Below are 22,151 nucleotides of genomic sequence, written 5' to 3' on the forward strand. Positions count from 1 at the left end.
TCTGGATATTTCACATAAATGGAATTAAACAGTATGTGGTCTTTTGTTGTTGAGGTCCTTTAATGGACCAGAACTTGGTGGTCCAGAGTCGACGATAAGAAAGTAAAGGAGAGAAAGAAGCTGATATTCCTTGGTTTACACAGAAAGCCAATAAAGCCCCTGCACAGGGCTTGCTCTGTTCACGGAGGCCTCAGGCGCCCTCTCAATGGGGTGAAGGCACAGAGCACCTTCTCGAGAGGGTCTTAGAAGCCCGGGCAGGAAAGTGAACTCAGAGAGCCTCTGCACTCCAGGGGATCAGCCTGAGAAAGAGAGACAGAGACACGGGAACCAGACCTCTGATGGAGCAAAGGTGTTTTAATCAACATGGTGTGGGCATATATACTGTCTTACAAAGTAGTTATTCTCAGCAAAGATAAAGATTAAAATTCCAGACTTACAAAACATAGGCAATCCATATTAAAGAGAGAGATTTTTAAACAATCACTTTTACCGTATGGTTCACAAGAAGGAAGAGGGTACTTATCACCATATAGAAATGCTAATGAAGGAAATGCCTGGATTCCTCAGTCCCGGGGAGAGGCTTGCCTGAATATTCAGGAATTAATAAGCAGCAGAGAATTCCTGACAGAACCAAAACAGCACACAGGAAGCCTCCTGTTAAATGCTTCCTGACATTTTGTATCTGCTTTTTTCCCTTAGCCTAATATTTTCAAGGCTCATTTATATTGTAGTATCTATCAGTATTTCATTTCTTTTCACTGTCAAATAATATTCCATTATATGGATATATGGCATTTTGTTAACTGTTCATCTGTTGATGGACATTTGGGTTGTTTACAGTCTGTGGCTATTGTGGATCGTGCTGCTATGAACATTCAGGTCCAAGTTTTATTTGAACTCCTGTGTTCCACTCTTTTCAGTATATGCCTAGAACTGGAATTTCTTGATCATATGGTAATTCCATGTTTAACTTTTTGAGGAAACATCAAACTGTTTTCCACAACACCTGCACCATTTTACATTCCTACCACCAATGTATGAGGGTTCCAACTTCTCCACATCTTGCTATTTTACTTTTTTACAAATTATGGTATCGGGTGTGAAGTAGTTTTTCATTGTGCTCCAAAGGTTTTATCTTTAAACATTTATGATTCTTAAAACTATACTTTTAATTATTTACCCAAAGGAAATAAAAACATTTATCTACAAAAGACTTATAAACATTCAAAGCCAACTTATTTGTAACATTCTAAAACTGGAATTGACCCAAATGTCCACCAACAGGTGAATGGATAAACAAATACTGGCATATCCATAGTACAGTGAAATACTAACCAGTGATAAATAGGAACAAATTACACACAGATGAAGGTCAAATACATTATGCTGAGCAAAGAAAAAAGTCAGACACAAAAGAATACATCATGTATGTTCAATATACAAAGCTCTAGAAAAGAAAGACCAAACTAATCAATATTAATAGTTCTGTGGTTTCCTGGGACTGGGGATAGGGACTGGCTGCAAAGGGGGCCTAAGGGAACTTTTTCAGGTATTTGAAATAGTCTATAGGCAATGGCTCTCCACTCCAGTACTCTTGCCTGGAAAATCCCAGGGATGGAGGAGCCTGTTAGGCTGCAATCCATGGGGTTGCTAAGAGTCGGACACGACTGAGCGACTTCACTTTCACTTTTCACTTTCATGCATTGGAGAAGGAAATGGCAACCCACTCCAGTGTTCTTGCCTGGAGAATCCCAGGGACTAGGGAGCCTGGTGGGCTGCCGTCTATGGGGTTGCACAGAGTTGGACACGACTGAAGTGACTTAGCATTAGCATATGTTGATAAGTGTAGTGGTTACATCAGGGTACATATTTGTTGGCTTTTACAATGAGTATATTTTAGCATATATAAATTACTTCTCAGTAAAGTTGATATTAAACGTTTTAAAATATATAGACTCCCAAATAAACAGTTCAAGACTCCAACCCTCATTGGTTCATTTCTTTCATAACTGAACAAATACATGCCTACTATGTTCTACTCTCGGTGCTGTGAACTAAGGATACAGTGGGAAATGAGATAGTTCCTGAGGTCACAGATACCATGGTCTGGTCTGGGAGACAGATGTTAATCAAATCATTGAATCAATAATGGCATCATTATATCTGCATAAATGATGCAATAGAAAGTTACATGGGATTATGAGTTCTTACCGTGGAAGTTGACCTTGTCAAGTTCCAGATAGGTAATGGCTGAGTTTAGATGAGATCTGAAAAATGAGAAGTTCATTTGGGGAATGTTTTCTTCAAAGATGGAAAAGCATGTGCAAAGGGCTTGTGACAATAAAGAACATTACTGGTTCAAGGATCTGAAAGCAGGCTAACATGACTGGAGTAAAGAGATGGAGGCAGAGGGCTGAGCAAATTGTGTTGGAGAGTGTGAGTGCCTTCAGATAAAGCTCAGGATCTCTGTTATCATCAGTGCTGTGCTTAGGTGCTCCGTTATCATCAGAGCAAAGCAAAATCACTAAATTATAGATAGCAGGAAGATCAGCTTCGAGTTTCAAGACCATCTCCGGCCACTATGAAGACTGGTTTGGCAGGGAGAAGCAGGATGTTGAAGAACAACCAGCTAAGAGGCTACTGTGGAAGTCCTGGAGAGAGGCAGTAGGCTCTGATATCAGGTGGAATTGGTGCAGAAGGGTAGAACCAGATGGGGCCAAGAGCTGAGATTCAGCAAGGGGATGTACTACAAGGGAAAGTGAATTAATGAGTTGCCAGGTGGCTGGGCTGGATGGATGGGGAGATGGGCAAAACCAAGAATGGGTCAGGTTTAGTAGGAAAACCATGCATTCAATTTCAGACGTGGAATTTGAGGCTCCTGGTCCACCAAGCTCTTTCAGACTTTCTCTTTTCTGAAATGGTTTCCTTTCCCTGGTTTCTGATGGGACACTCCAGTTCATTCATGGAAGCCCAGCTCAGGTATTACTATCTCCCTTTCCCTCCCATCAGGCAGTATTCATCATTTCTTCTGTATTACCTCTATCCAGGGAACTATAAAAGTCAATTTACGAGCTTATATCCTCTACTAAGCTGTTAGCTCCCTGGAGGAAGAGCTGTGAATCCATTTTAGCACCCCCAGAAACAGTACATTATCACCATCTAATAGCTGCTGTATAAATACTTGACGAAATGATGTGGATATAGGTACAAAACATTTACAATTTATATAATGCTGTTCTCCTAAAGAGCTCAGTAAGTCATGGCAGACATAAATACAAGTTTACAAGTAGAAGGTGTGAAAGGTGAGTTATTGCAGGCATTTGGTGAGCAGGAAAAGAGATGTCTGTCCTTTACCAGGCCATAGTATCAGTTAGCGGAGAAGGCAATGGCACCCCACTCCAGTACTCTTGCCTGGAAAATCCCATGGACGGAGGAGCCTGGTAGGCTGCAGTCCATGAGGTTGTTAAGAGTCGGACATGACTGAGCGACTTCACTTTCACTTTTCACTTTCATGCATTGGAGAAGGAAATGGCAACCCACTCCAGTGTTCTTGCCTGGAGAATCCCAGGGACGAGGGAGCCTGGTGGGCTGCTGTCTATGGGGTCACACAGAGCCGGACACGACTGAAGCGACTTAGCAGCAGCAGCAGTATCAGTTAGAAATACATTTGGCCACAAGGAATAGAAAACTTAGTCCCAGGGACTGTTTTTCTCACATAATAAAATACTCAGAGATGGGCTGTTGCTGGATTTCATTTGAATGCCCAGCAGTACCATACACACTGACCCTATTTTCCACTCTGTCATCCTGTGACATCCTGATTCTATTGGCTTTTTTGGTCTCATCTTCATTCTCTTGATTACAACATGCCCATGTTGTATTCTAGTTGCAGCATCACTAGCCATCTCATTTGCATTCAAGGCTTTGGGAACATGGGCGACAGAAGGTCAGAGTCAGCAAAAGATTTCTCAACGACCCCCAATCAACACCCTCTTTCAACTCATTTGCCAGAACTTGGTCAATGACTTCCTTAGCTGCAAGAAAGACTGCAAAATCAGGAATGGGACTGCCCCAGTAGTCTTGAACCACAATCATAATCCTCAGTAATGTTAATTTCTGGAAAGGAAGAGTGGTTTGGCTACTGGGCAGGTGACTCACTTCAAAGATATTGCATTTTTTACAGATTTATGGTTTGGCAACCTTGCATTATCAGATGATGCTTAGCAATTCTTTTGCAATAACGTTTTTTTAAAGTAAGCTGTGTGCTTGTTTAGATATAATGCTATTGCATACTTAATAAAGTACAGTACAGTGTAAATATAATTTTTATATGTTGGAAACCAAACGTTCACGTGATTCATTTTATTGCAATACTGGCTTTACTGCAGTGGTCGTGAACTGAACTTGCAACATCTCTGAGGTATGCCTGCTTCATCCACCTGGCATAGCTAGTGCTGTCCTGTAGTTATGTACTGTAGTTATGACTGTACTTATGGTGGAACAGGGGGAAATGGATCTTTCTCTAATGTCCATTAAAACAAGACACCAATGGCACAGTCACTTTACATGGATGGGAAACAGTGGGTACCTGAAGCTTTCAGCCCAAATGTCCCCACTTTCCAAATATTTTCCTCACTCACAATTTCCCCACCCTTTCCAATACTTTTCCAATAATTATTTGATCCAAGCCATACCTATCCTTTAAGATAACAGCCTTTACATTTGACTAGCTACTACCTGGACCACTCAGCAGAAGACCTCATAGGAACTCTGGGCTCATGGAAATGTCTTCTTGCCTATTTATTATGGTTCTAAAGCAGGAAAGATAGGAGTCACACAAGACAAACAGGTGGGAAGCAAGTACCTATTGGCTTCCACTCACTACATCTTCTTCACCTAAATCAACACAGGAAAGTTGTTCTTGACAACACAGGGAAGGCATGAGAAGTGAATTATTTATCCTTGCTCTAAACATAAGCAACACATTGTCAGCCTGTAAACACTAGTAATTAAGAAACCAGTTAGGGACTGCTTGGGGAACATACTTTGACAGCAGCTGCTACAGAATCTGAACCTGTAGACAAGCTGCCATCCCTGTGTGACATCCTCCTCCCTCCCAGCACTAACTGCTGTCTCACCTGTGTTCCCATGCACCTGACCCAAGTGTTGACACAGCGCTGAGTACAGGTCTCTCCTCCACTCCAGACTAGCAGCTCCTTTCTGCCTCCTTCAGCAGCACATCCAAGGAACCGGCAGAGTGCCTGGTTCATAGATGTTTAGAGGCAGCGCAGTGAATGGTCCATGAGTCTCTCAGTTCCTCCACTAGCAGAAAAGCGCAGGATGTGCGAGACTTTAAGTGCTCACCAACCAATCAAGCATCCCGCCTCAGACACAAACTTTCTGTGTCTTCCCAGGGGCCTGAAGTCAAGTGTTACAAGGGTTTTACTTGTCATCCCAAGTTCTTTCGGCTCCTCAAACACTTCAGTTTGCAAACATAGTCGGCTCCACTTGGGTCAATCTACCTCCCCAGGTCACTCCAACCGGCCACTTCATGCGCATCCTTCAATTCTCTTAGCCATCGGCATCTCGAGGAGACTTCCCCTGACCCCCCAGGTCTGGATCAGGGACCCCTCTGAGACCACTCCCTCTAGGTTCTGCAGTAAATTTGTCCATTAGTTGTTTCCCTTTCTAGACCGTGAACTCCGGGAACAAGATGATCTTGTTCTCTCTTTTGTCCCCACTGCTTATGACGCCACCTGGACCACAGGAGAGGTTCAAAATATTTTGGAATAAACTGATAAAGAAGTGGAATGTCCGCAGTCTGGCGGTACTGGGCCGGGTGTCGCTCGTATCTGAGAACTCCAGCCTTGGGGCCCACTCTCTTCCCAGCTTAGACTTGGAACTCCTTCAGGGAGAGGCGCGCCGGGTGGCTGGGACCCGCCTCCCGGGTTCCAGAGCGACCCCGCCTGCCCGGGCCGCGTCCCTGCGCGCTGGGCGGCGGCGACTTCAGGGCAGGAGCCGGCGGAGCAGGTGGGGGCGGCGGCCCCGCCTCCGCGTCCCGGCAGCCCCAGAGCTGGCGGCCGGGAGGGAGCGACGCTCACCGAGCTCAGCACCCGGTGCAGCACGGCCGCAGCGGCGCCGCCTGAAGCACGGGTGCTGCGGGACGGAGCCCGGAGCCTAGAGGCGGCGGCGGCGGGGAAGACGGCCAGAGACGAGTCCTGTCCTGTCCTCCGCACGGCTGGCGGCAGGTAGCGGCTTCCGCGCGCGTGCCGGGGTCGGCGCCGGAGGGAAAGGGGATAAGCTGTAGCGGCGGGCGCTCGGGCCCGTCCCGGGGCGGAGTGAATCCCCGGCGGGGCCAGGGGTGCTGCGCGCATGCTCGTGTCCGGGGCTCCCCGCCCGCGGCGCGGCGCTGCCCTGGAGCCCCTTGCTCGCTGCCCGCCGCGCGGTGACTCCCGGGCCGGGCTGTAACGGGACCGCGGAGGGAAGGAGGTCACCCCGGGGTTGTCTGGTTGTCTTCCCCCGACCCGACTCTCCAGGGAGCGGCCCCAGGCGCCAAGGCCGCCCCGGCCTTTTCGCCAAGCTCTCCCTTCCCCGCTTCACCCCCGGAACAAAAGGCTGGGGTCTCGCTGGGGAAGGGGCTTTCGCGGGATGAGCCGGGATGAGTAAAGAACAACTAGGAAATTGCCGAACTGAAGGTAGCTTGGGGGATATATTGATAGAAGCCCCGGATGAGGAAATCAATCTCGGAGATGGGAAGTGACTCGCGCAAGGTCACTCAGCTTGTGGTGACTCCTTTAGTCTCTGGACTCCCTTCCCAGTGCTCATCTCCAAGCCAAGTCAGTAGTGTGTGCTCAGCGATTTAGGTTTGTCCACACATGGGTTTTAAAATCTCCTTTGGAGGAACCAGGCAGAAGGTGGCAGAGTCTATTGCACCCTCCCTCAATACACACCGGAGGCTAGAAGGAGCGGGGATGGGGGAGCAGGGCTGGAGAAGAGGCCACTCCGGGTCTCCGGGTGGGGGCTGGCGCACGGGGAGCCCAGCCCTGTCCCCGTGAGCAGCGGGCACAGGCTCTCAGGAACAGAGCCTTCTGAGCATGGCTTGCCAGCCGCGGGGGTGTGCCTGCGACGGGAGCGGGGGCCGCGTGGGGCCCCAGTGCGCTCTGCTCCCTGGAAAGAAGTTCTGTAGGGAGAGGCTGGGGGAGCCGTCCTGATGCTTTGGGATGCGCGGATAGCATCCCCATCCCCGAAGCTTGGAGTGCTTTGTAATGGGCTCTACTTGGAAAGAAAGTTACTCTGTAGCGGGAAGATGGGCTGTCACTTCGCCTCTCTGAGCTTGGGGGTCACTGGCTGCAAAATGAGGGCTTTGTTTTGCATGATCTGTGTGATTTAGAAAGTTTGTGCCTCTCTCCTCCTTTCCATAATCTTTTATCTCTTTAGAGGGAAGATTGGTCGTGCATTTGTTGTGGTCAGCAATAGTCATTATCGCAGGGACTCCAGCCTTCCCTGGAAAAAACCTTTTTTTTTTTTTTTTTAACTTTAGCAAAGCTATCCATGGGGATAAAGCATAAATGAGGGGCAGCCTTTGGGCCTGATAATGGCCTAGACAGAAAGGGATGGAGGGTTCAGAGGTGCTGGAAATGCTCCCCACCTTGACCTAAGTAGTGATAACACAGGGGCACACATTTAGATATTTGTAAAATTATTTCTGTGAGATTTATGCACTTGACTTATGAAAAGTGAAAGTCACACAGTCGTGTTGGACTCTGAGACCCCATGGACTGCAGCCCGCCAGGCTCCTCTGTCCGTGGAATTCTCCAGGCAAGAATACTGGAGTGGGCTGCCATGCCCTTCTTCAGGGGATCTTCCCAAGCCAGGGATTGAACCTGGGTCTCCTACATTGCAAGCAGATTCTTTACCGTCTGAGCCACCAGGGAAGCTCTTGACTTACACACTTGATTTATGTTTTACCTCAATAAAAAATAAATAAGAATTTAATGCTAAAAATCCACTCACTGTGGTAGCACACAGACTGGGGTAGTTTTCCACCTACTGCATTTTAGAGATACATTTAAAAACCACAAAAACTAAATCAGAAAAATTAATGAATAATAATAATAATAAAAGGGACAGGGAGCAAAGAAAGTTTAGCCATAATGGGAAATGAAATACAGACTGCAGAGTGCCTCACCAAATGCCTTTACATGAAAGACCTCATATGACTCACAGTTCTTTAAGGGCAATATTGTTATTGTGCCTTTTTTATAGAGGAGAAAATAAAAGGTCACAGAGGTTAAATACCTTACTCAGGGGAGTGGAGGGTCGAGAACCTGGGTACACAGGTCTCGAATTCTATACATGCAACCACAGATAGGCAATTTTCAGGCACTTGAATCAGGGCAGAGCTATCAGGGTGACAGAGACTTGAAGGCTGGCTTCCCGCCGGGCCCCCTTTTGGTTCCTTTCCAGGAGTTGCTGTTGTTTCATATAATTGTGAGTGTGAGATCATGTCACCAACTGAAGCTAGCCAGCAGCAGACGGGATGGAGGAAGTGTGTGTGTATCTAAGAACATACAGTTTTAGGAACAGGAGAAAGCCAGCTGGGCTAGCCTGGCAACACTGTTTTCAGGATTTATTGTTCAAAAATCATAAAGTACAGGTTGTGATTTTGAAAGTCAGTTAAATACACACAAAGAATAAACAATACAACCTAGAAAAGATCTGAAAACCAAAACATAATTCGCTCTAGAAAAAAACATGTAGGATTTTCACTAGAGAAGAACAGTCAACTTCCTTACAGTCTAGAATTTATAAATATATGTTTATTAATGCTAAAGTTTTTTTTTAAAAAAAACCCACAAAAATAACTCAGCAGAAGGACGGAAATTTGTCTTCCAGCAAACATGTTATAAACATACTTACACTTAGTGCGGAAATATTTGAAACTTGAGGGTACAGGAACATTTTATCTAGAGAATGATCTTGAGAAACGTGTCCTCAGATGTGTTCTTCTAGTGATTTTACTTCTGCCTAAAATGCAGAACCCAGAGGAGTAGAATCGTGTTCGTCTTACCAGCTAATACCACATTGCAGTGTTGAATGTGTCTTGCTTTTGGAACTGGAAAGTTTTGGTTTGGAGAAGCTGGATTAAGTCGGGCAGCTAAAGAGGTATCTGGATGAATCTGCTTTGCCGAGTGCCATCCAGCGTGATTATGCATCACGAAGTTATCTTTAGGCGAGTTTTGCCATGTCACAGTTAGTGTTCCTGCCATCTGGCTGCGGGAATATTTAGAAGGGAATCGTAGTTGTTTGACTGACTCTGCTGAGAGCATGGCAAAACAGACTTTGAGAGGGAACTATTAAATATGAGTTAGGGTTGGTGAGAAAGTGATTAATTGCTTCTTATTTAGCCATAGCACAAAACCGAAGAGACAGACGATTCTCAGCTGATGCCGAGCAGGTGCAACACATATGTTTTCTCACTGACTTCAGCCAAGAGTGCACTTGAAACTTCCCCTTTGCAATTCTAGTTGGGTCTTTCCTTAGACCTGCCCAAGCAGGAACCCGATCCATTTTGCAGCAGGAGAATCGTGTGGTGAACTGCCTTGCTGAAGTGCCAAAGAGATAAGTGATGCAGAGCAAATATGGCAAAAATGCTAGGGGAGCATTATGTGGGCCAGACACCGTGCAAGATTTTCAAGTGCATCTTGAAGGAATATTCATCCTGTGTGGGCGATGTACTTCAGCAAGACACTGAATGTGAGATGGCAGCATGCAGAAAGGAAGTGCCAGGCCTGTCTATGGACTGTAAGCCTTTCGGTGCTGGGGAGTAGCTAGGAGGGGGCAGTAGAGAGCTTGTGAGAACTTGTGTCCAAATGAGTGCAGGTGTGTGTCAGGGCAAGATACCCAGGCTGCCATCCACTATGCCTTAAGAGCCAAAGGCTGCCTTGTACTGGAGGCTTTTGTGCCTGGCTAGGCTAAGAGCTTTCTACATATGAAATCAATCCAATGGCCCTGTAAGGGAGCTGATTCTTTCTAGTCCCATTATCAGGCTTCCCAGGGGTAAAGACTCCACCTGCCAATGCAGGAAATTAAGGAAACGTAGGAGACACCAGTTCAATCCCTCAGTCAGGACGATCCCCTGAAGGAGGAAATGGAAACCCACTCCAGTATTCTTGCCTGGAAAATCCTGTGGACAGAGAAGCCTGGTGAGCTACAATCTATGGGGTCACAAAGAGTTGGACACAACTGAGCAACTGAGCTCTCATGCACTCCCATTATCAGATGGACACAGGGGCCAAGAGCTAAACCACTCTGGGAATGATCATGCCACGCCCTGCTCTGGTTCTATCAGCCAACTCATAAGTCCAAGATGCCCTTTACCTGTCTGACTCTCCTTTATTGCACCTGCACTCCTGGAGGGCAGGAACTATGTCTGCTTCATCTCTTCTCAGCACCTGCATCATTGGTGGCAGGTGATGAATGAGTGAGTGAATGAATGGGTATATTCATATTTAAAGACCAAAAGCCAATTTTGATTAGCTGTCCTTTTGACTTTTAATGTCTCATTTCTCTCTGTAAATATGGATCATCAGGCATGAGTGTACAATTGACATCTCCCTAAAGCTGAAGGATGTTAAGCTCAGCCTGTAAGATCAGAATGCCTCTGCTTCTTTTAGAAATTAAATATTATTATTTCTTCTTTTGTAAAATGCTTGTAATTCAAAATATCTGGGTTTGAATCTTGCATTCATCACTTAGTTATATGACATTACTTCACCTGTCTGTGTCTCAGTTTTTTCATCTGTAAAGTGGACCTAGTAATAATACTACTTATCTCCTATTTAGGGTAAATAACCTAAGTTAAGCCTAAGACAGTGCTTGGTTCATAGCAACGGTCAATAAATTAGCTATTATTATTATTATCATTATCATCTGATGTTTTAAAAAATTTTTGCCTGAAATGCTCTTCGTTCCATAAAGCATTAGAGGAGTTAACAACAAAAGATTAGTAGATAATGAAACAGCGGTAAAGAGAACACACAGATTAAAAAGCAACATAAAATTAGAAGGGGGCTTCCCTGGTGGCTCAGTGGTAAAGAATCCACCCGAGAATGCAGGAGATATGGGTTCGATCCCTGATCCGGGAAGATTCCACATGCCATAGAGCAACTAATTCCATGTGCTACAACTACTGAGCCTGTGCTCTGGAGCCCAGAAGCCACAACTACTGAGCCCACGGGCCCTAGGGCTCATGGAGAAGCCACTGCAATGAGAAGTCCCTGCACTGCCACTAGAAAAAAGCCCACACAACAAGGAAGACCCAGCACAGCCAAAACTAAATAAATAAAATTATTTTGAAAAAGATAAAATTAGAGGTAGTTTAGTGAACAAGATTATGTTATAAAGTGCAGGTAATTTCTAGAGATGAGTTTAAGGTTTGGTGTAGTTTCTGGAGATGGAATTAAAAATTTGTCAGAGCTTCCCAGTAGCCAAAACAAAGAGGGAAACACAAATAGTTAGCTGATCCACAGTGACCATGAGATAAAAAGAGATCAGTTACACAGCTTTTCCTGGTCCTGGAACTTGGGATGGCTTTCTCCTGGCGAGTCCTCAAAGCAGTCTCTGTTGCCATAGAGACCTAAGTCTTCAACATGGTTCCGACCATGAAGACAATGGAAATTTTGTGGTGGAAGGTAATAATAAGTGTTTCCTAGAATGCTACTGACTGCAGTTCTGGAGACATACTCCCAGAGCACAACCCTATAGAAGCTCTTCTGTGAAGGGCCAGAGTACAGTGGTTGGGGGATATACTGTTTCCTTAGCTGTGCTTACTGAGTTCCTGGGAGAGTAGAAAGATTCTTTCTTCCAAACATTATAGTTCTTGTGAGAATCAGGTGAACAGTCCTATCTTTAAGACCATTGGTTCTGATAGAAGCTATATAAATGAGCCAGATCAGTTTACTTTATCCAGAAAACAGTCCAAAGGTGTCATCATACATGTATACTCATTAATAGATGTGTTCATGAATTTTCTTAATACTAGTAATCCCATAATCTCCCTTTAGCTACTGTTAGAAAAATAAATATCCAGTACTCTGTACTATCTTTTAGGCCCCATAAGACACTTAGTACCTCTTGGTAGTAAGAATAAGTGATATTTGATTTTTAAACTTTTTTATTAGTACTTGAAATAATGGACATGTCTTTTTAGTCTCATGTTTTATATATATGTAATGTATATATTAATGTATATATTAACCCAAATATGATTTTATTAGGATTACATTCAGCTGCCAAGATGAACATAACAAAAAACAATGCACACATGAGAATCTGGCTTAAACAGATACAAGTGTGTCCTGTAGAAATAGACTCCCAAGAAATGCAGTCCAGGGCTGATCAGTTCAGTTCAGTTAGTTGCTCAGTCGTATCTGACTCTTTGCCACCCCATGGACTGCAGCACGCCAGGCCTCCGTGTCCATCACCAACTCCCAGAGTTTACTCAAACTCATGTCCATCGAGCCAGTGATGCCATCCAACCATCTCATCCTCTGTCATCCCATTCTCCTCCCACTTTCAATCTTTCCCAGCATCAGGGTCTTTACCAGTGAGTCAGTTCTTCGCATCAGGTGATCAAAGTGTTGGAATTTCAGCTTCTGCATCAGTCCTTCCAATGAATATTCAGGACTGATTTTCTTTAGGATGGACTGGTTGGATCTCCTTGCAGTCCAAGGGACTCTCAAGAGTCTTCTCCAACACCACAGTTCAAAAGCATCAGTTCTTTGGTGCTCAGCTTTCTTTATAGTCCAACTCTCACATCCATACATGACTACTGGGAAAACCATAGCTTTGACAAGATGGACCTTTGTTGGCAAAATAATGTCTCTGCTTTTTAATATGCTGTCTAGGTTGGTCATACCTTTTCTTCAAAGGAGCAAGCATCTTTTAATTTCATGGCTGCAGTCTTGGCTGAAGATGGAGCTCAAGCTGTGCTATCAGAGAAGCAGCCTCTATCCATCTTCCTGCTTCACTGTCCTCACCATGTAAGACCTCATCTGAAATCTAGTTGCTTCATGGTCACAATATGGCTGCCATATCTCTAGGCTTACATCTTTAGGCAAGAAGAAAGTGTGTGTTGGTTGCTCAGTTGCGTCCAACTCTTTGCAGCCCATGGACTCTAGCCTGCCAGATTTCTCTGTCCGTGGAACTCTCCAGTCATGAATACTGTAGTTAGTGGGTGGCCATTTCCTTCTCCAGGGGAACTTCCCCACCCAGGTATTGAACCTGGGTCTCCTGTATTACAGGCAGATTCTCGGCCGTCTGAGCCACCAGGGAAGCCCCAGGCAAGAAGAAAGGAAAGGTATAAATACCTAAAGAGTGAGGGCCCTTCTATTAGGGACGCTTGAGAAGACTCTACACATGGACATCACCAGATGGTCAACACCAAAATCAGATTGATTATATTCTTTGCAGCCAAAGATGGAGAAGCTCTATACGGTCAACAAAAACAAGACCAGGAGCTGACTGTGGCCCAGATCATGAACTCCTTATTGCCAGATTCAGACTGAAATTGAAGAAAGTAGGGAAAACCACTAGACCATTCAGGTATGACCTAAAGCAAATCCCTTATGATTATACAGTGGAAGTGAGAAATAGATTTAAGGGACTAGATCTGATAGATAGAGTACCTGATGAACTATGGATGGAGGTTCGTGACATTGTACAGGAGACAGGGATCAAGACCATCCCCGTGGAAAAGAAATGCAAAAAAGCAAAATGGCTGTATGGGGAGGCCTTACAAATAGCTATGAAAAGAAGAGAAGCGAAAAGCAAAGGAGAAAAGGAAAGATATAAGCATCTGAATGCAGAGTTCCAAAGAATAGCAAGAAGAGATAAGAAAGCCTTCCTCAGCGATCAATGCAAAGAACTAGAGGAAAACAACAGAATGGGAAAGACTAGAGATCTCTTCAAGAAAATCAGAGATACCAAGGGAACATGTCATGCAAAGATGGGCTCGATAAAGGACAGAAATGGTATTGACCTAGCAGTAGCAGAAGATATTAAGAAGAGGTGGCAAGAATACACAGAAGAACTGTACAAAACAGATCTTCATGACCCAAATAATCACGATGGTGTGATCACTGACCTAGAGCCAGACATCCTGGAATGTGAAGTCAAGTGGGCCTTAGAAAGCATCACTACGAACAAAGCTAGTGGAGGTGATGGAATTCCAGTTGAGCTCTTTCAAATCCTAAAAGATGATGCTGTGAAAGTGCTGCACTCAATATGCCAGCAAATTTGGAAAACTCAGCAGTGGCCACAGGACTGGAAAAGGTCAGTTTTCATTCCAATCCCAAAGAAAGGCAATGCCAAAGAATGCTCAAACTACCGCACAGTTGCACTCATCTCACACGCTAGTAAAGTAATGCTCAAAATTCTCCAAGCCAGGCTTCAGCAATACATGAACCGTGAACTTCAAGCTTGAACCAGTTGTTCAAGCTGGTTTTAGAAAAGGCAGAGGAACCAGAGACCAAATTGCCAACATCCGCTGGATCATCAAAAAAGCAAGAGAGTTCCAGAAAAACATCTATTTCTGCTTTATTGACTATGCCAGAGCCTTTACCTGTGTGGATCACAATAAACTGTGAAAAATTCTGCAAGAGATGGGAATACCAGACCACCTGACCTGCCTCTTGAGAAATTTGTATGCAGGTCAGGAAGCAACAGTTAGAACTGGACATGGAACAACAGACTGGTTCCAAATAGGAAAAGGAGTACGTCAAGGCTGTATATTGTCACCCTGCTTATTTAACTTATATGCAGAGTACATCATGAGAAACACTGGGCTGGAAGAAGCACAAGCTGGAATCAAGATTGCTGGGAGAAATATCAATAACCTCAGATATGCAGATGACACCACCCTTATGGCAGAAAGTGAAGAGGAACTAAAAAGCCTCTCGATGAAGGTGAAAGAGGAGAGTGAAAAAGTTGGCTTAAAACTCAACATTCAGAAATCAAAGATCATGGCATCTGGTCCCATCACTTCATGGGAAATAGATGGGGAAACACTGGAAACAGTGGATTTTGTGGGGCTCCAAAATCACTGCAGATGGTAATTGCAGCCATGAAATTAAAAGACGCTTACTCCTTGGGAGAAAAGTTATGACCAACCTAGATAGCATATTGAAAAGCAGAGACATTACTTTGCCAACAAAGGTCCATCTAGTCAAGGCTATGATTTTTCCAGTGGTCATGTATGGATGTGAGAGTTGGACTGTGAAGAAAGCTGAGCGCCAAAGAATTGATGCTTTTGAACTGTGATGTTGGAGAAGACACTTGAGAGTCCCTTGGACTGCAAGGAGATCCAACCAGTCCATTCTGAAGGACATCAGCCCTGGGATTTCTTTGGAAGGAATGATGCTAAAGCTGAAACTCCAGTACTTTGGCCACCTCATGCAAAGAGTTGACTCATTGGAAAAAACTCTGATGCTGGGAGGGATTGAGGGCAGGAGGAGAAGGGGACGACAGAGGATGAGATGGCTGGATGGCATCACTGACTTGATGGACGTGTGTGTGAGTGAACTCCGGGAGTTGGTGATGGACAGGGAGGCCTGGCGTGCTGCGATTCATGGAGTCACAAAGAGTTGGACACGACTGAGCGACTGAACTGAACTGAACTGCCTTTTTATATAGAAAGTGATGGCCTCCCCAGCTACTTCTGGCTACATCTCATTGGGCAGAATGGTGTCACAGTGCTGCTCTAAAATGTAAAATCTGGAATCAAATAGTTTCAGCTAGGTAAACTGCAACTGCTACCCCCCACCCTCCTCCAGCTAGGGAGGAGTTGCTCTAAAGAAGAAGAGGAAATGGTTATTGAGTAGGCAACTAAAATTATCAACCATTTGACATAACTTCCATTATTAGCCTGTCTAATTATGTTCTTGACTTAATTAGAAACTACAAAAGGTGACTCAGTAATTTAAAATGTTACACTTTTTTAGTTTTTCATGCAATTAACATTAGAGGATGAAACATACCCAGCTGCCTTATGTAGCTTCCTAAATCTCTGTTACCAGCCTTGCTTCTTTTCTAAATTGCAGATCCAAATTTCCATTTGCCAAAAGGACCTCATATGCTTCAAATTAAACTCAGTTCTCCCCACCTATGCACCACCCCCAACACCCACACATTTGTTCCTGCCTTCTTTAATTAATACTGGATTGTCTTGGCAAGGAGCTGTGGGGTTATCCTAGGCTCTTCCTTCTCCCCCCACCCATCCCAGACATCCAAATTTTTATCCTCCTTGGCTCTATCCCACTGCAGTTACTCTAATTCAAATAAATATCCATCCTTGCCTTGTGTGAATCCCCAGATTGATCTACCTACTTGCTACTTCTTCTCCCTATGATTCATTTTCCACAATGCCCCCTAGGGTGCTGTGTGTAAAACATGCTGCATCTAACATGTCTCCTTTTTTAAAAAGTTAAAAGAAAATAAACCTCAGACTCCTGAACAACCTAGCTCTGTGAGCACTGTGCTCGCTGGGACTGTTTGCTACTCACCCTGTACATGCCTACGTGGCAAAGCTTTGCTCATCCCCTCCCCACTCCCTTCAGTCACCAAAGACCTGTCTCAGAAGTTTCTTATGCTTTTCATGGTCCATAAGCCATGGAAGCAATTAATTATCTTTTCATTTATATTTCCAGAACACTTTATATTTCTATTAATATGTTTTTGCCCTGGATTCTGTTTTGCCTGATATTAATCATGCTGCATGACTTAAAAAAAAAAAAGCAGCCTTATTACAATATAATTCATATACCATAAAATTCAGTCTTCTAAAGTATTCAATTCAGTGGTTGTTAGAATATTCACACAGTCACACAACTAACACCATCATCTTAATTCCAGAACATTTTTATCATCCCCAAAAGAAACCCATTAGACGCCCCTTCCCATACCCTTCTCCTCAGCCCTGACAACTACTAATCTATTTTTTATTTTTTTTGGATTTACCCATTCTGAAATTTCATATGAATGGAATCATACAGTGTATGATTGACTTCTTCGCATAATGTCTTTTGCGTTTATCCGTGCTATAGCATGTATCAGTACTTCATTCCTTTTTATTGCTAAATAATAGCACAGCCATACTACATTTGTTTATCCACTCATAAGTTGATTGATGGTTGGGCTGTTTCTACACTTTGACTATATTAAGCAATGCTATTATAAACTTTCATGTATAAGTTTTTGTGTAGGCAAATGTTTTCATTTCTCTTGGAGATACGTTGGAGTGCAGTTGCCGATCTTATGATAATTCTGTTTAATGTTGTGGGGAACTTACAAACACTTCCAAAGTGGCTGCTCCATTTTACATTTTCAGCAGCAAAGTATGAGGGTTCTGTACCAATTTTTAGTGTCTACTTGAGTATTGTTTCCATTGTTTTATTTTCAAAGTTTTAAACATCACGTTGTTTTAGCTGTGTTCCTTATAAAGGAGATACAGTTAATTTTTAAATCAATTTGAATATCTTTGTCCTTTAGTAGGAGAAGCTAATAATCTGTTTATAGTTATTATGATTACTGATATATTGGAATTTATTTTGTGCCTTTTATATACCCTTGGACTGCAAGAAGATCCAACCAGTCCATTCTAAAGGAGATCAGTCCTGGGTGTTCTTTGGAAGGAATGATGCTAAAGCTGAAACTCCAGTACTTTGGCCACCTCATGCGAAGAGTTGACTCATTGGAAAAGACTCTGATGCTGGGATGGATTGGGGGCAGGAGGAGAAGGGGACGACAGAGGATGAGATGGCTAGATGGTATCACCGACTTGATGGACGTGAGTTTGAGTGAACTCTGGGAGTTGGTGATGGAGAGGGAGGCCTGGCGTGCTGCAATTCATGGGGTGGCAAAGAGTTGGACACGACTGAGCAACTGATCTGATCTGATCTGATATACCATATGCTTTATTGTTACCTCTTTTTTCCCCTTTTTTCCTGCCTTTCTAGCGAAGTGCCTGGCACATAGTAGCTTTCAATACGTATTATAGGGCTTCCCAGGTGGCTCAGTGGTAAAGAATCTGCCTGCCAATGCAGGAGACCTGATTTGATCCCTGGGTTGGGAAGATCCCCTGGAGAAGGAAATGGCAACTCACTCCAGTATTCTTGCCTGGGAAATCCCATGGACAGAGAAGCCTGGTGGGCTACAGTCCACGGGGTCATAAAAGAGTTGCACCTGACTTAGCAACTAAACAGCAGCTGCAAGTATTATGAGCTATCATTCCTGGATAGGAGCCAGGTATCTATAGATTTATTTTTTCATCAAGTATTCGTTAATTGCCTGATATTCATGTTTATAGTTTCACTCAGTGGCTATCATAGTGCCTAACATATGGAAGAAGCTCAGTAAATACTTTCTGCATTGACTGTGCAAAGGGCGAGATGCTTGTCAGAAGCTGGGTGAAGTAGTGGAGAGTGCACACGCTTAGGGGCAGTTCACTTGGGTTGAATGTGGCTATGTCAAGTTCCAACTATTTGATCTTGGGCTATGACTTTACATCTTTGAGCCTTTGTTTCCTTATCTGTGAAATGGGGATTAGTATCTGTCATACAGAGTTACTTGGGGGGATGTAAGATAATTATGTAAACAACAATCAGAATTGTTAACACAGGAAATCTGCTTTGTACATGTGAGCTATTGTTTTTTTAATGATTGCTTAACAAAGAGCTCTCCCAGCCAAGTACATCAGTGTGAAATCATCAGCCATATCTGCCCAGTGAATAAACATAGTAAAAACAAAACAAAACAAAACAAAACTCTGGCCCCTTTGCTATGTGTCTGACATAAATAATTATGACCCTAGTAGAAGAGGAGACATTTTTCTTCTCATGGTAGAACCGAGGAAACGGACCAGAGATGTAGTTGTATTTCCTTTTAATGATGCAGAAATAGATTTTAAGAGAGCTGTTTTTTGTTCTAATATTCTTCTAAACTTTTACATGAAACATTTTTGTTCATCATGTTGCTCCCCAGTATTTCAGAGGAAGAATAAAGAAGCTTCACAAACAGGTGAGATAACTGCCTAAAACCAGACGAGCAAGTGAACATTTTTTCCTACATTTTAACAGATTGTGCGTGACTTTTTTTCTGGTTTTCACCCAAATTTGTATGTCCTAAGGTTTTAGAAATTCACCTGCAGACTCGTAGAAGGAAGAAGGCTAAATCAAATCTGGGTTTATGCCTGATGTTGTGCGTTCCTGGTGGTCATGGATGGTCAGTGAGTTTTAAGTATTGGTGGTTGACCTGTAGTCATTTTGATGTTGTCTTTGTAAATAATGAATGCTGAAGAACAATGGGTCCAGATACCTGTCTGTAAGATCTAGGAGTGCATTATTTGGGGAAAGGAGAAAGAAAGCCACCTCCTGTCTTTTCAGACCTGTGCCCCCTCCTAGTTATGGTGCTGTCTTGTTTATTCCCATTTAATGAATGACTAGTTACAAATGGAACCAACTCGCAAATGATTCGTGCCTAATGGGCAATCATGTTTCAGAACTGTTCCTCATTGTATAATAACCACGTATTAACAGAAGAATTAAACCTTAGGGTTTATGGATTAGATTGAGGAGAATTATTTTACTGTATTCTTGATTGTCTTCTGAGCCCACCTGGTCAGTGACTTTGACGTTAGTGACTGGCTGTAGGAGTGGGTGCAGCTTTCCTGGAGGTCTGCATGCAGGACCTGGCCAGCAAAGCCCACGGCTCGCAATACTACTCTTTGTGGACCCAGCTTACTTACACCAAATGGTCAAGACACATTTATGTTTTTCTTTATTTGTTTATTCATTTGTATTTACCTTTTAGATGTAGAGGGGTCTCCTAAGATAATGCAAAACATTAAAAAAAATACTTCTCCACAATTGTCCCAATAAATAAAGCAATCCAAAACTTTCTTTTTTAAATTAGTTTTTGCAGTGGGTAGTAATGCCCAAAATGTGTGCATATATGTGCTCAGTCATGTCTGAGTCTTTTGCAACCTGATGTCCATGGAATTTTCCAGACAGGAATACCGGTGTGAGTTGCCATGCCCTCCTCCAGGGGATCTTTCTGACCCAGGAATCAAGCCTGTGTCTCCTATGTCTCTTGCATTGGCAGGTGGATTCTTTACCATTGCGCCACCTGGGAAGCAATGCCCAAGATACATACTTCAAAAAGTATAAAAATGTAAAAACAATATACAGTATAAATTGAGTCTTTCTCACAGCTAGTCTCATAAAATTCGTTCAGTTAATTGTTTTATGCCTTGTCACTGTTTTTATCTGTTCACAGCAGTGTATTTTCTTATGCTTTTCATCTATCATCTATCCTTTGTCCTGTTCCTTTCCCACTTTTTCTTTCTAGTTTTTTTGTGTAGATCTTGTGCTGGTTCTCTTTATTGGTTCCTTGTTTTAGTATTCATCTTAGAATAAATTGTATGCTTTTTGTGTTTGTGTTAGTCACTCAGTCATGTCCAACTCTTTAAGACCCTGTGGACTATAACCTGCCAGACCCCTCTGTCCGTGGAACTCTCCAGGCAAGAATACTAGAGTGGGTTGCTATTCCCTTCGCCAGGGGATCTTCCCAGCCCAGGGACTGAACCCGGGTCTCCTGTATTGCGGCAGATTCTTTACCATCTGAGTCACCAGGGAAGTCTAGACCAACTATTTGCAAGATAATTATGCGAGGAGAAGACCAGGGCAGGTTCTAGACCAGGGAGAGTCAGAGAAGCGCTCCTTATGACAGAGAGTGAGGGCAGGGAGAGAGGAGAAGGAGAGAGAGAGGCTTTAGACTGCTCATGATTTCCTCTCTCCCTCTCCCTCGCCCATTTCTAGTGGTGCACCTGCTGGAATGGCTTGCCTTTGCCTCCTTCCATGTTCCCGGTGTATCTAGGGTCCAAGGTCACCCCTGTGCTGTCCTACACACACTTTTCCATTGTTCTAAACAAGTGTCGGTGGGACTTCCTCACCAACTTGCTCATAGGAGCCAGTGCTTCTTATTTTGGAGAATGACACTGTGAGGCCCGAAGCCACAGGCCCGCCCTCTACATTGTAGGCTACACCACCTTACCTGTACCCTGCATTTGGTTGTCCTGGGCATCAGGCAGCTCTGTCTCATTTACTGAAATTCAAGGTGACAGAAATCTAGTTTTTCCCCCTCAAAATCAAGATTATATTTCTGAGATTCCCCCTTCCTTCCTATTTTGAAACAGTTTCCCAGAAAAGGCAGGAACAGAGATATTTTCATTCTGCCATCTGAAAACCAGAAGACCTCCTTAAACTCAGTGTTGTTTTGAAAAGTGTTGTTTTGAAAAGTGTTTGCTAATTTAAAAGACTAAAGTCTCATCTATGCTGCCCTGTAGGCCAAGTGTCTCCTTTGCCAAGAAGCCACCATATCATTAATTTAAAAATTACATTTGAAAGAATGTTGCTTTTTAGAGAGGACTATAGCCTATTTTTTATTTGTTTAATGCTTATCTCAAAGTACTTATTTGGTCCTTACACTTATGCAAATCAGAGAAGAAGGAACATGCTTTACATTTTTATAGATGGAGAAATAGATAACCATTAAAACCAGAACTAGAGACCTGTTCTCCCTACTATTCTTCTCTGATGACAGCATTTCTAACATGCCAGGTGAAGCTTTTCCAGTGAGCACTGTAAGCTTTGAGCATCTCACATCCAGAAGATATTTTATTCCCGTACCATAATAAGGCCTGAGCTTCCCTTGCGACTCAGCTGGTAAAGAATCCACCCACAATGCAGGAGACCTGGGTTCGATTCCTACAGGGTTGGGAAGATCCCCTGGAGAAGGGAAAGGCTACCCACTCCAGTAACAGTTGGACAGAAATTTCTCCTGCCCTTTTCTTCCCTTCCTATTTTAGTTGGAAATATTTTTCTTAAAGTGTCAAGATAATTATTTCGTCTGTAGACACAATAAATGTACTGCTGCCAAGCCATGTCTCCATCTTTTGCTTGAGTAGTTGGCATGACCCTGGATATGTATGTTTTCTATTTCCTTCCCATAGCAACACCAAAGCAATGGTATTCAGCATTACCTTTGGCCTTGGCAATACCAAGATACCTAAGACACAGTTCCTATCTTTGAACCTT

At 43.6% G+C, this 22,151-nt stretch overlaps 1 protein-coding gene and 1 long non-coding RNA gene across 4 annotated transcripts in view; one reads left to right on the top strand and one right to left on the bottom strand.

Moving 5' to 3' along the window:
* LOC147374152 (uncharacterized) overlaps positions 1–5,963 on the bottom strand; it is a 127,018-nt gene extending 121,055 nt beyond the window's left edge. Inside the window, exon 1 of the long non-coding RNA XR_015162507.1 lies at positions 5,139–5,963. This is a non-coding gene — a long non-coding RNA (uncharacterized LOC147374152). The remainder of the gene's footprint in view (positions 1–5,138) is intronic.
* Positions 5,964–6,109: 146 nt separating this feature from the next.
* WIPF3 (WAS/WASL interacting protein family member 3) overlaps positions 6,110–22,151 on the top strand; it is an 82,730-nt gene continuing 66,688 nt past the window's right edge. For all 3 annotated transcript variants that reach the window (XM_086396430.1, XM_086396432.1, XM_086396431.1), the window contains exon 1: positions 6,110–6,248. The gene's annotated coding sequence lies outside the window, so the exon portion shown is untranslated. The remainder of the gene's footprint in view (positions 6,249–22,151) is intronic.

Source organism: Bos grunniens, chromosome 4 (genome assembly GCF_055505025.1).
Source record: "Bos grunniens cultivar Pamir isolate PY7600 chromosome 4, Bosgru_T2T1.0, whole genome shotgun sequence".
Classification (NCBI taxonomy): Eukaryota; Metazoa; Chordata; class Mammalia; order Artiodactyla; family Bovidae; genus Bos; species Bos grunniens.